This window comes from Mirounga angustirostris, unplaced genomic scaffold (genome assembly GCF_029215605.1).
Source record: "Mirounga angustirostris isolate CCGP_5_RB_7025 unplaced genomic scaffold, mMirAng1.0.hap1 SCAF_16, whole genome shotgun sequence".
Lineage (NCBI taxonomy): Eukaryota > Metazoa > Chordata > Mammalia > Carnivora > Phocidae > Mirounga > Mirounga angustirostris.
The window spans coordinates 18310541-18324897 of record NW_026991724.1 but is presented as its reverse complement, the minus strand read 5'-3'; the positions used below and the strand labels follow the sequence as shown (position 1 = coordinate 18324897).

Sequence of the window (14357 nt, the reverse complement as noted above, 5' to 3'; positions counted from 1 at the left end):
AACAACAAATTTATTGCTCACAGTTCTGGAGGCTGGGTAGTCCAAGATCAAGGTACCAACATGATTGCATTCTGATGAAGGCCCTCTTCTTGGTTCATAGCCGTTGCCTTCTGGTTGTGTCCTTAACATGGTGGAAGGGACTAGGGATCTCTATTAAGCCTCTTTTACAAGGCATTTATTCAATTTATGAGGGTTCCACCCTCATGACTTAGGTACCTCCTAAAGGCCCCACCTACTAATATTGAGCATTAGGATTTCAAATATGAATTTTGAGAGGGACACAAATATTCAGGCCATAGCAGCTGTAAATATCATTTTAAATATAGTTGAAGTTTTTTCCATCTAAATACATTGACTTATATTTGCCCATATTAAAGCTTTAGAAAACATTCTTATAGCTTACTCTTAAAGATAAGGAAGATGGTTTGAGGTAAAGTCTTACAGAAAGTTTATTAATCAGATTATTAAAGGTGCTAGAAAGAAAAAGAAGCTAAGATTTTAAGCGCAAGTCAGCCTTGTTGTTCCCAGTACATAGTTTCCAGGTATACCAGGAGGTGTATGGGGTGGAGGACTGAAGAAAATGCAAGATGCAAATATTCCAGAGGTATCTGGTAATTTCCACTAAGTTTGCCTTTATTTTTGAGTCCTCGGGTATACATAAGAGACAAATGGAATCATTTGGTTTCTAGAAAAAGGGGTCACATGTAAATTTTTCAAATATTCACACATTTCTAGAATATTAAGTAAGTGATTAATAAGGCAAGTACCTGAGATTAGGAACCAGAAAACTTGGGCCCTGGTGTTGAGAAACCAAATTATCTCTTTCCTGCATGTCTGTACCCAAGCAGCTGAATATTGCTGGAAAAAAACACATACTAGGCCAACTGGTTTAACTTTAAATTCATGATCACAAACTTCAAATGGGTACCCAATGCTGCCAAGGCAGTCCTACTAGGAAAGTTGTACGCTTGCTCCCCCTACCCTCACCAGCATTTGCATTGATCTTCACCTTTATTACCCATTATCACAATGGAAGCATCCTGTTCCTATCCAAGGTTAGTCCTCCTAGTTTCCTTATATCCTCTCATGGATTTCACTCCTATATAGGTCAAGCAAGCCTTCTCTCTCCTATATCACTCCCAATGGCACATAAACATGCTCCAGAACCCTACCATTTTTTAAAACATCTCCTCCCTTGAGCCGGTATCTTTCCAGTTATCCCTAAATTTCTTTGCTCCCTTCACAGCAAAACTTCTCATGTTGCCTACGTGTGCTGTCTCTATTTCCTTACTTTTCCATTCATTCTCAACCCATTCTAGTGAGGTTCAAGTCTCGATTTACCAACATGAATCAAGCCAAATTTGCCAATGATATTCTCCATTGAATTCCAAGGTGACCAATCCAAAAGCCATGTCTCTGGCCCAAGTTGACCTCTCAGCAGCATTAGACACAGTTGACCACTCCCCCCTACGGAAACCTTCTCTGCCCATGGATTCCAAATTCAACATGCTTGTGGACTTTTTTCTGTCTTCCTGGCTGCCCCCTTTTAGTTTCCTTCTCCATTATCCTATTTCTAAATGCTGGAGTGTCTAGGATCTGGCCTTGGAATTTCTCTTCACTCTTTCCTCCAAGTGATAGCCCACACACATATATATGGTTTAATCAGCTCATACAGTTTAAAAACACCTGAGTTGCTAACACCTAAATACCTGAAGATTTTACATTACAAAAATCTAGATTTCTGATTCCCTTTTTCAACAAAACCCCGAGAAAATGTCAATATTGGACTGGCATCCTCATAATAGAACCATCAGCTGAATGGAGCAAAAACTGTCTCCTTGATGCTGGGTCCGTTTGTTGTCCGTGACATCTAAGGTACGGGAGTTCACAATACAGTCCCGAGTCAGATTCCCCTAAGTACCAAAGGCTCTCCTCTCTGGGTCACCAGAACGTCTTCCAGTCTGTGGTCGGTGAACTTCACCGCTGGTTGGGTAGAATCCGCAGGTGCTTCCTGGGGAGGGGGAGGGACGACCGCACTGTAAGGCTGAAGGGCTGAAAGGCACCGCCCACAGAGAACTTAACTCTCGAGCAGAGACAAGAAATGCACGTTTAAAAATACAGCATTGGGCGCCTGGGTGGCTCAGTTGGTTAAGCGACTGCCTTCGGCTCAGGTCATGATCCTGGAGTCCCTGGATCGAGTCCCGCATCGGGCTCTCTGCTCGGCAGGGAGCCTGCTTCTCCCTCTGACCCTCCCCCCTCTCATGTGCTCTCTCTCTCTCATTCTCTCTGTCTCAAATAAATAAATAAAATCTTAAAAAAAAAATACAGCATTAAATCACGCCAAATAAGAAAGTTCTTTTGGCAAAAGACCGGTATGGTCGTGTAAAAGCATCAAATCTGGTCTTCCGTTGGCCTTTCTTGGCTGAAGTGGCCTGGTGACACCAAGGGGAAGCCCATGCCTTCTCTTGCACCCGGTTTTAGGAGGCGGAGAGATCCCTCAAAAGCCACTGGGCAAGGACAGCCCTTCTCGCTCTCTCTCGCGGGCGCTGTACAGTTCTGAGGAGCTGGGAGTGTATGGGGACCAGCCCGGCCTTAACACCGTGGCTGGCAGCGGTGGGGAGCTGGGAGGGAGGGTCCGGCCCGGCTAGGGCGGAGACTTGGGCGGAGACTTGGGCGGGGCCCGGCCCAAGAACCGCCTCTGCTCCACCAACTAGCCCGGCGCGCGCTTCCTCCAAACACCCTCCCTCCCACCCCCAACCCCCCCTTTACGGGTTCAGGGCGGGAGACTGCGGCTAGAGAACCAGGTCAAACAAGCCTGGGATCCTGTACAGCCCAGAGGCGGCGGCCTCCGCCCAGGAAGCCCCACCCAGCGGGAGCCCGGACGTCGCGGCGCCCGCAGAGCCCACGCGCGACCGGGCGAGGGCGCGGGAGGGCGCGTGCGGCGTGACGCGACTCGCGGCGCGTCCCGTGACGCCATCGCGCCCGTTTTTGAAAGTTGGCGCCCGGGGCCGCCTCCCATGCTGCCCTGCGCCAACCCCTCCCCTCACCTTTCCTCCCCCGCCCTCCACTCGTCGCCCGGCCGGCCCCCCCACCCGTCCCTTCCCTTATCAGCACCCGCGGCCCCGGCAGCGCCGACGCAGGCGCACTGCACCGCGCCGCCGCCATTTTGTGCCCGAGCCTGTGGAGCGATTAAACCGTGCGCGGAGCTGCTTCTTTGGCGGCAGCGGCGGTGGCGGTAGCCCGTGCGGGTGCGCGGAGCTGGCCGGGGACGCCGGGTGGCCGGAGCGGTGGAGCGGCGGCGGAGCGGGCGCTGCAGGGGGTGTGGCGCGGAGGTAAGGGGGCCCGGGGTGGAGGAGGTTTCGCGGGCCGCCTCTAGGTGTCACGATGGGGCCGCTCCGGTCGGCGCTGGCTGCAGCCCGGCGCCAGCGCCGCCGCCGGGGGGTGTTTGTCTCCCTCTACCGTCCCTGCTGCGGCGCGGCCGCCGCCATTGCCCGTCGCCGCCGCGGCCCGGCCGCCCCCCCCACACCCTCCCGCTAGGCCTCCCTCCTGGCGGCGCGCTAGGCCTCCGGCGGCGGCGGCGGCAACAGAGGCCCGCGCGCCGGCGACTCCATTTTCCTTCCTTTGTCTCTGCCCTCGAGGCCGGCTCTTGGCCCGACTGATTGCCCGGCCGCGGCCCGCCCTCTGCCCTCCGCCCCTCCCGCGGCGGGTGGCCGCAGCCGAAAGGCGATCTCTGTGTCCCGGCTCCCGCGCCCGCCTTGCTGTAGGGTCCGGACCCACTGCTGCCGCGCGCGCAGCCCGGTTTCCGTGTAGTATGGGTGTCGGGCCCTGGCCGACGCCTCTCGGGCTGCCCCTCCTCCAGCTTGCCCGGTCCCCGGAACCTACCCGGCCGCTTTGCGAGCATACCCCTGCCGGTCGGCTGCTCAGCGGTCGCTCCCAGTCTGTGCGCCGCCGCCGCTGGTCTCCGTCTCCGCCGAGTGGCGCAGGCGGCGCTGCTGCGGCTGCGAGCAGAGGGACCCCAGAGCTGCCGAGAGCTCCCTCTGCAAGGCTGGCTGAGCTGCTCGCGCCTCGACGCTGCCTGAGCGGGCGGGGGGACGCGCGCTCGCCGCCCCCGCCGGGCCCGGCTGCGCCCCCAAACTCACGGCGGGGCTCCTCGCTGGACCTGACCGATGCGGTCCCCCACGGTGGGCGGAAGAGACTCGAGTTCCGCACCAAGTAGTTTTTCTACAGCCAGGGTCGGACTCCCCTTGTAGTGATAGCCTGACTTTGTGCGCTAAGAGATCTCAAAGGGATCAAAACTTAATTTCGTTCTGATCTCAAGTGACGTGACACATTCCTGAATTCGGGATTATGGGCTGGCTAAATTGGTTCAGGCGACCCTTGAGTTTCCTTCCCGCTTTAAAATGTCCCGAGCTAACTTAGTACAGTATTTAGTACTTGATGCTTTAGGGCTAGACGAAGGCAGTTCTGCCCCGGGATTGTGCAACCCGATCTAAAGCGTCAGTAGGGCAGAATGAATTTATTCTTGACTCCACTGGTAATTTGCCCATACGCTGAAATATGAGGGTTGATGTTGTAATTGAATCCTGGGTCACTAGTTGCAGTTGGTTTATAAATATCTACGCCTAATGTAACTACTCTTTAGTAGCTGACTTCCTGTAGCCCAGAGTGCAGCATTAAGTAAACATTCGCATACGTAGTCTTCATGCTTTGAGTTTAAATCAACTAGGAAAGGTAAAAATCTACGTCCCCTATAGGCGGTAAAAGAAGTTAAACAGGGCATGTATATTAAATTTATTGTCCTTAATTGTCTTCTTGAATGATTAAAAAGCTTCCTGTTGGATTGCCATAGTTTTCTCTCTTATGTTCCTGAAATGTTCTAGTACTTTAATACAGTATCGTGCAGTAGTTGATGTGTCAGCTTGGGTTGCTTTGGAGAGAGGAAGGTTTTGATTAACTTTTTTTTTTTTTTTTAAGAAAAGCTATGTTAAGCGTATGAGGAAATTAAAACAGCCTGGTGCTAAGCAAAGTTGTCGGGTCTGCTGTGTGTAATCTCAATCTGTAGGATTTTGCAGGAATCTGCCTCTATAGGAGAGTCTTTCAGCATCTCTTTTTTTTTTAACCCTACAAAACATTCCTTCTCCCCCTGCTCTCTGGTAAAAGTAAAATTGCACTAACAAATGCAGTAGTGTTGATGAAGTGTTAGATTTGAGAACAGAACTATGCTTAATTGTCTAATAAATTAATCCATTTGTGTAATTTTTTGCATTTCTTGAGATTTTTGGTTTTATTTTCCTTTTGACATTGTGGATGGCAGGTAGTCTGTTTTACTTATAAAAATAAGCTCTATTCGGGTTAAAGATTAAAATCCAGAAGATCTGTAATTGATCCAGGAGCAAAGCTTGTTTTCCCTGGTTAGTGTTGTGCTCCACAGACCATGTTTTGTTTCTTCATACAGTTCTGCCCTCTGCAGTCATCATCTTCTTAGTCTTTCATATCATTTATGCTGTTTTAATGGTATAGACTTTGTCTACAGAGTTGCTATTCTTTGAGATTTCCTGTATGCCAGGATTCATACTTTATTGGAAAATGAAATCTACAGAGAATAAATTGAGGATATAAGGTTACACAAAGGAACTTATTACTTAAATGAGTAACATGAGAAAGATTACAACAGGAATGTTTGCCCACTTAAGAAAATACTGCATATTCAAGAGGAATTGTAAAAGTCATCCTTAGGGATCTATTCAACCAACGTAAGAAAATTTAGAAGTTGTAAAAGTCATTCTTAGAATAAGATGCATTCCAATTCTAAGAGCTTTAGGATTTTGCTTTAAACAACACACAAAATGAGGGAGATCTTTGGGAGTACAGAGGCCACCTGTGGCTGACTAAGGCCTCACGGAGGAGTCCTGTGGCAGAGCCTTGCACAGTGGTGCCTGCTGGCAAAAAGTCTCCTCTAGAGACTTTCTGTTTTGTTTTGTTTTGCTTTAGGGATGCTGCTGGCATCAAATTTACTCCCCATCATCCATTTTATAGCCTCCATTTCATTTTTTAAGACCAGAAATTTAGTTGATCATCTATCTACCCTATTTACCTGTCTTGGTCCCAGATGACTTCAGCTCTTTTGCTAGAAATCATGTCCTTCTTCAAACAACTAAAATTTGTCATAATTTAATACTTCGAGAAAGAGCATACCGCTTTGGAAAGAACAATAATGGCAAATAATGTGTAATCTTGAAGACCCTGGTTTGCAATTGGATGTGTGGATTTGGCATACCATATTTGTTTTTCTAAACATCCCTAAACTTTATCTAGTCACTATCTTCAAATCTTCTCTGGCAGTATCTTTGTGCATTTTCTTAGTGATTAGTATTTGAGTGCAAAGATGGAACAATGCGTATAGACTGCTAATATATATACCAAGAATAGTGATTTTTCCATACTTGATCTTCATTTTTATTCACCCTTAGAATGTTGAGGTACATAAAATCTCATCTCCTTTGAGACCTGCTAGTAACAATATATGGACTCCAATACAAAAGTGTTTCTTGGGGTGCCTGAGTGGCTCAGTCGTTAAAGCGTCTGCCTTCGGCTCAGGTCAGGATCCCAGGGTCCTGGGATCGAGCCCTGCATTGGGCTCCCTGCTCAGCAGGGATTCTGCTTCTCCCTCTCCCACTCCCCCTGCTTGTGTTCCCTCTCTCTCTGTGTCTCTCTCTGTCAAATAAATAAAATCTTAAAAAAAAAAATAGTGTTTCTTGGACTAGATATACTAATCCTCAATTCAAGTTGTAAATTGCCTCTTAGCAGAGAAGACTTCTTTAGCTTCATCTAAGAAAATATTTTATCAGCTTGATTTTATGGGCTTTAGTTAATTATGAGATGAATTCCTTCCTAGTTTTACCTGATATGCGAGATTTTTCGGAAACTTTTTTTTTTTTTTATTTTTTATTTTTATTTTTTTTTTTTTTTTAAATTTTATTTATTTATTCATGAGAGACAGAGAGAGAGAGAGGCAGAGGGAGAAGCAGGCTCCCAAGGAGCAGGGAGCCCGATGCGGGACTCGATCCCAGGACCCTGAGATCATGACCTGAGCCGAAGGCAGACGCTTAACCATCTGAGCCACCCAGGCGCCCCTTTTTTTTTTTTTTAAAGATTTTATTTATTTATTTCACAGAGAGAGATAGTGAGAGCAGGAACACAAGTAGGGGGAGTGGGAGAGGGAGAAGCAGGCTTCCCGCGGAGCAGGGAGCCCGATGCTGGGCTCGATCTCAGGACCCTGGGATCATGACCTGAGCTGAAGGCAGACGCTTAACGACTGAGCCACCCAGCTGCCCCTGTTTGGAAACTCTTAACTCAATTTTTTTTTTTTTTAAAGATTTTATTTATTTGAGACAGAATGAGAGAGACAGAGAGCACATGAGAGGGGGGAGGGTCAGAGGGAGAAGCAGGCTCCCCAACGAGCAGGGAGCCCGATGCGGGACTCGATTCCTGGACTCCAGGATCGTGACCTGAGCCGAAGGCAGTCGCTTAACCAACTGAGCCACCCAGGCACCCTCAATTTTAGCACTTTAATTTCACTTGTGAGTTTTCCTTCCTTCCTTCCTTCCTTCCTTCCTTCCTTCCTAATAAGTTCCACTCTACTGTTGCCTGAAGCTTGAAGCTTGACAGTTAATTTATTTGTAATTTAAGGAGGAAAATGTCAGCTAACAAAGTATTTCATTGCTATGCTTCTAGGAATTTCAAGTCAGTGAAAGCTCTCTCCATAGTTATCTTATTAAACTGAAAAATACAGTCTTGTGGTATAAACTACCTTAATCAGTAAAGCCAGTACTTGCTGAATATAAGGAAATGATACTGTTAAAGGACTACTACTATATCTATAAGAATTAATTTTTTGTCAGCTTGAATATACTACATACATGGGCCATTATTTGCTTGCAAGATCGTAATGGTGTACTTTTTTTTTTAAGATTTGATTTTTTTTTTTTTTAAATACTCTCTATACCCAACTTGGGGCTCAAACCCAGAACCCTGAGATCAAGAGTCACGTGCTCCACCAACTGAACCAGCCAGGCACCCCACTGGGGTACTGTTTTGATAATTACAGATCCTTTATATATTAAGCAAATGTCTAAAAAATAAGTGTGAGTGTTTTATTGGCTTGATAGAATTTATGGAATGCCTCATTTAGTAATGTCACCTGTTAACAAGTATATTGTTTTTTGACAATTTTATCAGTTTTCATCTTGCCCTCATTTTGCTTTTCATATTATATGTGCATTTGTGTATATTTGGTATTCATAAAACTATTTGTGTTTCTGTTTTAGAATGATCACAGATCTGGAGCCAAAGAACAAGATGCACTAGTGGACAGATTGCTAACCAGGGGCTTGAGAGTTCTGTTTTCCCTCCTCAAACTGACTTTGCAGTCACGGAGAGGTAAATGCTCTTTCCATTTCTTGGTCTTGAAAATGGGAGTAGTAAATCCTTTCTGGGGTTGGAGGATTTGCTATATTGTTCTTGGGAATAGGAGATGCAGGACAGTGGGTGATTGAGGGCATACCGGTTTTATAGTTCGAGTCCTTGGTTTGGAACTGTACTGCCATATGCTAGCTGGGTGACACTGAGCAAGTTACTTAACCTTTCTACTCCTACGGTCCCCATTTGTGAGAGAACAACACCAGTTAACAGAGGCTGTTCTCCAAGTTGATGAGAATGTGTGTAAAGCATTAAGTACCATTCTGAGTGTGTATGTAGAAAGACCCCAGGAAATGGTTGTTTTTCTGCAGAAACCGTTGGAATATATTTTTTAACTATTGGCAAATGACCTCAAAAGTCCACGGCCTAGGGCAATTTGAAATTTTGATGGAATCCTGTTCTTGGGGAAACATCTTAGATAAAAGTTGTCTTAGCTAACTTGAGTTAGCCTAGCTGATAACCCATTTTTCCATCAGTTATAGTCATTACGAATAACTTTTAAAAACATTTTAAAGTGTCACTTAAAATTTACTGTAGCCTACAATGTCTGTTATAAAATATAATGGACATCATAGGGAACTTGAAACAGGCCTTATAAATGTTGAGATCTACTAGTCTTTGGAATCTCATAAACAACAAAGTAGGTTTCTGAGTAGGAAAATTATCTCTTCTCAGGCTATCAGAAAGCACATCTTTCTTATCCCCTAGAAAATGTGAAAATGTTTTAAAAATGTGAAAATAGTTTAATTGCACTTTTGTAACGGCAAAAGAGAGGTGGGAATTAGAAATGCTGACATTAGATAAGCTTGTGTGAATGAATCATCTAAGTGATGACTACTAAGATTTTTCTTAAAAGCTGGGCCTGGAGCAAATAGAGAGGAGGAAGGGAACAGGAGTGAAAGCTCTACTATTCTTCACATCTCTGTTTTCCATGGGCAGCTTGGTACATTGATAGATGGGAAGGACAAGGTCTATGGGCTATTATTCTGTCACTGCAGAAATAATTTGTACCTTGCAGGGTTTTTTTTAGGAGTGTTGACACAGAGTACATATTAATGAGTGCTGAAAAGAAAAACAATACTGATTTGAAAAGCTGTTGAGAAAACTAGCCATAAGAGTTTGGGGAATGGGATTATAGGAACATGTTGGTCACTTTTAAGTGTTATGGCTATTTAATTGTTTAGATCCCTGTTTCTCAAACTGGGATATGAATACCCTTAGGGTACAAAGTGGTATGATTCCGGGGTACTTGAAGTCACAAGATAAACATGACCCATCTTCTTGGAGCTTCAATTGTGCTCATTGAGGGGGCGGTGAGTTAAGTAATTTGACTGGTAAGTAATTTTTAAATTTTTACTTTAAAACAAATACATATTTTAGCATCAGAATGGGAACTCTGTATGACTGTCTAAGATAACACAGGTTTTCAACAAAGTGGGTCATAAGTACCTGGGAATAAGAATTGCTTTTTGTATAGGTACTATAGTGGAAATACTTTTACTTTAGTATTCGAGAAGCAATACTTTTGAGCTATAGAACAGCTCTACCATCCAGCTTCTTTCTTTGTTCCCTGTAGTATCCTACTGTGGAATATAGATGTTAAATTGTATTAAATGGTTCTTGTTAGCTTGCATGCATGTTCTTGCACATGTTCAACATGCACAAGAGCTCTGCACAGATTGGTAGGGAGTTTCTGGATGGCTGGACCAAGTCAGAAATATTAAGACCATTCCAATGACCTAAGAATTATAATTTTTAAATAAAGCAATGAGCAAAATCAGATCTAAAATTGCAAATTCTACAGAAGAGAATTTTGAAAGCAAATGTCACATTAACTCGAGTATAATTAACAGTTTATACTGATTTTGTTACCTCCCCCATTCAAGTTGTTATGTAATCAGTGTCATAATAAAATGGCTAAGTCTTAAGCTGGTAGACCTTGTGACTCCTAAGACAATTATTCAGAAGCATCTAAACTGTTTTGTGTGTTTTAGAATTACTAAGTATTGTTACTAGTTTATTGCTCTTAATATAAGTGGCACTTAAGAATTATATTTTCTATATTGATAATATCTATTCTTTGAATACAAGTTTTATATTTGAACCTGATTTGTTCCAGACACAATGGAGTGTGACTTTCTCTGAAACATATTTGAATTGGATCAACCAGATGTTTAGATGTGCTCTAAATATTTACAGTATTTATTGAACACTTGTAATGTGTTCATTCCATTCTTTGAACACTTGCCTTTCTACTTTGTGTCAGGTACTGCATTAGGTACTGGGTATTTGAAGATGAATAAGAAAAAGATTGTTTTCCAGAGGGTCTTGAGTATGGGGCAAGGAATCAGTAATTAAGTGTTATTTGTGCTCCGATAAAAGTGTGTTTTGGATGCAGGGAGGATAGTCAGTTACAGGAGTTGGTGAAAGAGGTTGAGAAAGGCTTTCTGGAGGAGAAACCCTGCTGTAGGTGTATGAGGAAATTCAAAAGGAGCATAAAATTTGATTTTAATCCTATTAGGGCACCAAGGTTTAGTCAGTGCAGCTGAATAGCTGTAGGGCCTTGGGCAAGTCCATTAGGGGTGACTTCCGTGTGCCTTCCTTTTCTCATTGGTAAAATGACAGGCTTATGGCAGTTAAATGTATTGTTGGGGGGAAATATATATATTTGTAACACTATAATGTGCTATGTAGAAGTAAAGTGATAATCTTTAGACTTTAGAACAGTTGGTCATTGTAGGGGTGCCTGGGTGGCTTAGTCATTAAGCGTCTGCCTTCGACTCAGGTCATGATCCCAGGGTCCTGGGATTGAGCCCCGCATTGGGCTCCCTGCTCTCTGGGAAGCCTGCTTCTCCCACTCCCCCTGCTTGTGTTCCCTCTCTCGCTGTGTCTCTCTCTGTCAAATAAATAAATAAAATCTTAAAAAAAAAAAAAAAGTTGGTCATTGTGTATATATTTTGAATTAAGCTACAGTGATGACTACCAGACTGTACAAAAATTATGTGAACCAAGTAAATTGGGACTTTGTGGATGAGAAAATTACATTAATCAAAATCTGTTGAGCAATAGAGAAATGGATAAGTAAACAGGAGCACACCCATGTTGGGAGTGATGTTTGACAACCACAAAAAGAAATTGATTGGGGATACTATTAACCAGCAAAATACTTATGAAGTTTTTTTTGTTGTTTTTTTTTTAGTATAATACAAAAAAATAGTTATGGAATAAAAGTAAAAAACCAAAAACCTGGCACATAGCAAGAACTCAGTGAGTAGGGGCGCCTGGGTGGCTCATTTGGTTGAGCATCTGCCTTCAGCTCAGGTCATGATCTCAGTCCTGGGATCAAGTCCTACGTTGGGCTCCCTGCTCAGCGGGAGCCTGTTTCTCCCTCTCCCTATCACTCCCCCTGCTTGTGCTCTCTGTCAAATAAATAAATAAAATCTTAAAAAAAAAAAAAAAAGAACTCAGTAATTGAATGAATGAATGCCTAGGAAAAAGACTAAACAGACATCAAAACACTGGTCAAAATAAATTAAAAAACTAATAGTTCAAGGGTGGCTAGGTCTGGGGTAACTTCCTGGTTTTTTATAGTTTGTATAACATCTTGTAGCACAAATAAATTTTTCTGGGGTTTTTTTTTGTTTTGTTTTTTGTTTTAAATAAAGTAGAATTACCAGAATTTGGGAATGACCATATTAAAAAATGGAGTGATTAAATTATGAATATCTGTATAATAGGATGTCATGCAACTATTGTATTATGTATAGTAACATACTGAAAGGTAGAGATTCGAGATGTATTATATAAAGGAGATTATCAAATAGTATGCACAGATACGTGTGTGTGTATAAGGAGGGGACTGTGGATATAAACCAGAATGTGTATATAAAACCTATGGGGGGTGCCTGGGTGGCTCAGATGGTTAAACGTCTGCCTTCGGCTCAGGTCATGATCCCAGGGCCCTGGGATTGAGCCCCACATCGGGCTCCTGGCTAAGCGGGGAGCCTGCTTCTCCCTCTGCCTCTCCCCCTGCTCATGCTCTCTCTCTCTCTCTGTGTCTCAAAAATGAATAAATAAAATCTTAAAAAACAAAAAACCTATAGGGGTGCCAGGGTGGCTCAGTCTGTTAAGCGTCTGCCTTTAGCTCAGGTCATGATCCCAGGGTTCTGGGATCGAACCCCATTTCCGGCTCCCTGCTCAGTGGGAAGTCTGCTTCTCCCTCTGCCCCTCCCCCTGCTGATGCTCTCTCTCGCTCTCACTCTCTCAAATAAACATATAAGATCTTTAAAAAAATAATATAGGGATGCCAGGGTGGCTCAGTCAGTTAGGTGTCTGCCTTCGGCTCAGGTCTTGATCCCAGGGTCTTGGGTTTGAGCCCCTCATTGGGCTCCCTGCTCAGCTGGGAGCCTGCTTCTCCCTCTGCCTGCTACTCCCCCTGCTTGTGCCGCCTCTCTCCGACAAATAGATAAATGGAATCTTTTTTTTTTTTTTTTATTTGACAGAGACACAGCGAGAGAGGGAACACAAGCAGGGGGAGTGGGAGAGGGAGAAGCAGGCCTCCCTCTGAGCAGGGAGCCCGACGCGGGGCTCGATCCCAGGACCCTAGGATCACGACCTGAGCCGAAGGCAGACACTTAACGACTGAGCCACTCAGGCGCCCTGATAAATGGAATCTTTAAAAAAATAAAATAAAATAAAACCTATAGATGTATATTCTTGGTTATCTGAGTTTTCTCGTATTTACATATATAATTTTTTTTTAAAGATTTTATTTATTTGTCGAGAGAGAATGAGGGAGAGCAAGCACAAGCAGGGGGAGCAGCAGGCAGAGGGAGAAGCAGGCTCCCTGCTGAGCGAGGAGCCCCATGTGGGACTCGATCCCAGGATCCTGGGATCATGACCTGAGCTGAAGGCAGACGCTTAATGGACTGAGCCACCCAGGCGTCTCATGTATTATATAATTTTTAAAGGGAAAAGGAATCCAATACAGTAGGAAATAGTACTGAAGCTTTCTGATAAATATAATGAAATAATAAAAGGAATTTTTGTCTAGTTTATTCCGGCAGTAAAGTCTAGACTTCCTGAGTGGATTCAAAACCTTGCCAGAACACTGTTGCAGAAATGTAGGCAGGAGGGAGGGGCCGGGCAGCCATGTATCTGCCCAAGTGTTAGGAGGAATTGAGGTTGCAGAGGCAATTCTTAGAACTCTCCTCACTTATATTTGGTCTTAAACTTTTTTTGTATCATCTGAATAATGTTTAGTTTCATTCTTTGGAAGAGTCTAATAGTTGTGGAACTATACTAAAATCTAAAGAACTCTTTTTAGTTTTCTTTCCACAGAGATAAACACTATTAACAGTTTGGTGTGTTCCCCTTTGGGTTTTTTCCCTGCACGTCTGTAAATGGGCATGTACATTATAATACAGTTTGGTGTTTTGTTTTGTTTTTGTTTTTGTTTTTAGAGAAGGTGAGGGGGAGGGAGAGAGAATCTTTTTTTTTTTTTTTAAGATTTTATTTATTTATTTGAGAGAGAGGATGAGAGGAGAGAGAGAGCACATGAGAGGGGGGAGGGTCAGAAGGAGAAGCAGACTCCCTGCTGAGCAGGGAGCCTGATGTGGGACTCAATCCCGGGACTCCAGGATCATGACCTGAGCTGAAGGCAGTTGCTCAACCAACTGAGCCACCCAGGCGCCCAGGAGAAAGAATCTTAAGCAGGCTCCATACCCAGCACAGAGCCCGATGCAGGGCTCAGTCTCACAACTCTGAGATCATGACCTGAGCTGAAATCAAGAGTCAGACACTTAACCGACTGAACCACCCAGGCGCCCCCATATAATACAGTTTCAAAGACAAAATGTAATTGTGCTATATAAGTATTT

At 44.1% G+C, this 14357-nt stretch overlaps 1 protein-coding gene and 1 long non-coding RNA gene across 4 annotated transcripts in view; one reads left to right on the top strand and one right to left on the bottom strand.

Moving 5' to 3' along the window:
* Window positions 1–1765: 1765 nt before the first annotated feature.
* On the bottom strand, window positions 1766–4394 carry LOC135362821 (uncharacterized). Its single transcript, XR_010408080.1, has 2 exons — window positions 3883–4394; window positions 1766–2011 (listed from the first exon to the last, which is right to left on the bottom strand). It is a non-coding gene; the product is annotated as an uncharacterized LOC135362821 (long non-coding RNA).
* The window catches only part of CTCF (CCCTC-binding factor), a 49282-nt gene continuing 38033 nt past the window's right edge, over window positions 3109–14357 (top strand). For 2 of the 3 annotated variants that reach the window (XM_045890911.3, XM_045890909.3), the window contains exons 1-3: window positions 3109–3332; window positions 8328–8439; window positions 9700–9812. The gene's annotated coding sequence lies outside the window, so the exon portion shown is untranslated. The remainder of the gene's footprint in view (window positions 3333–8327; window positions 8440–9699; window positions 9813–14357) is intronic. The other variant, XM_045890910.3, reaches the window with a different exon arrangement.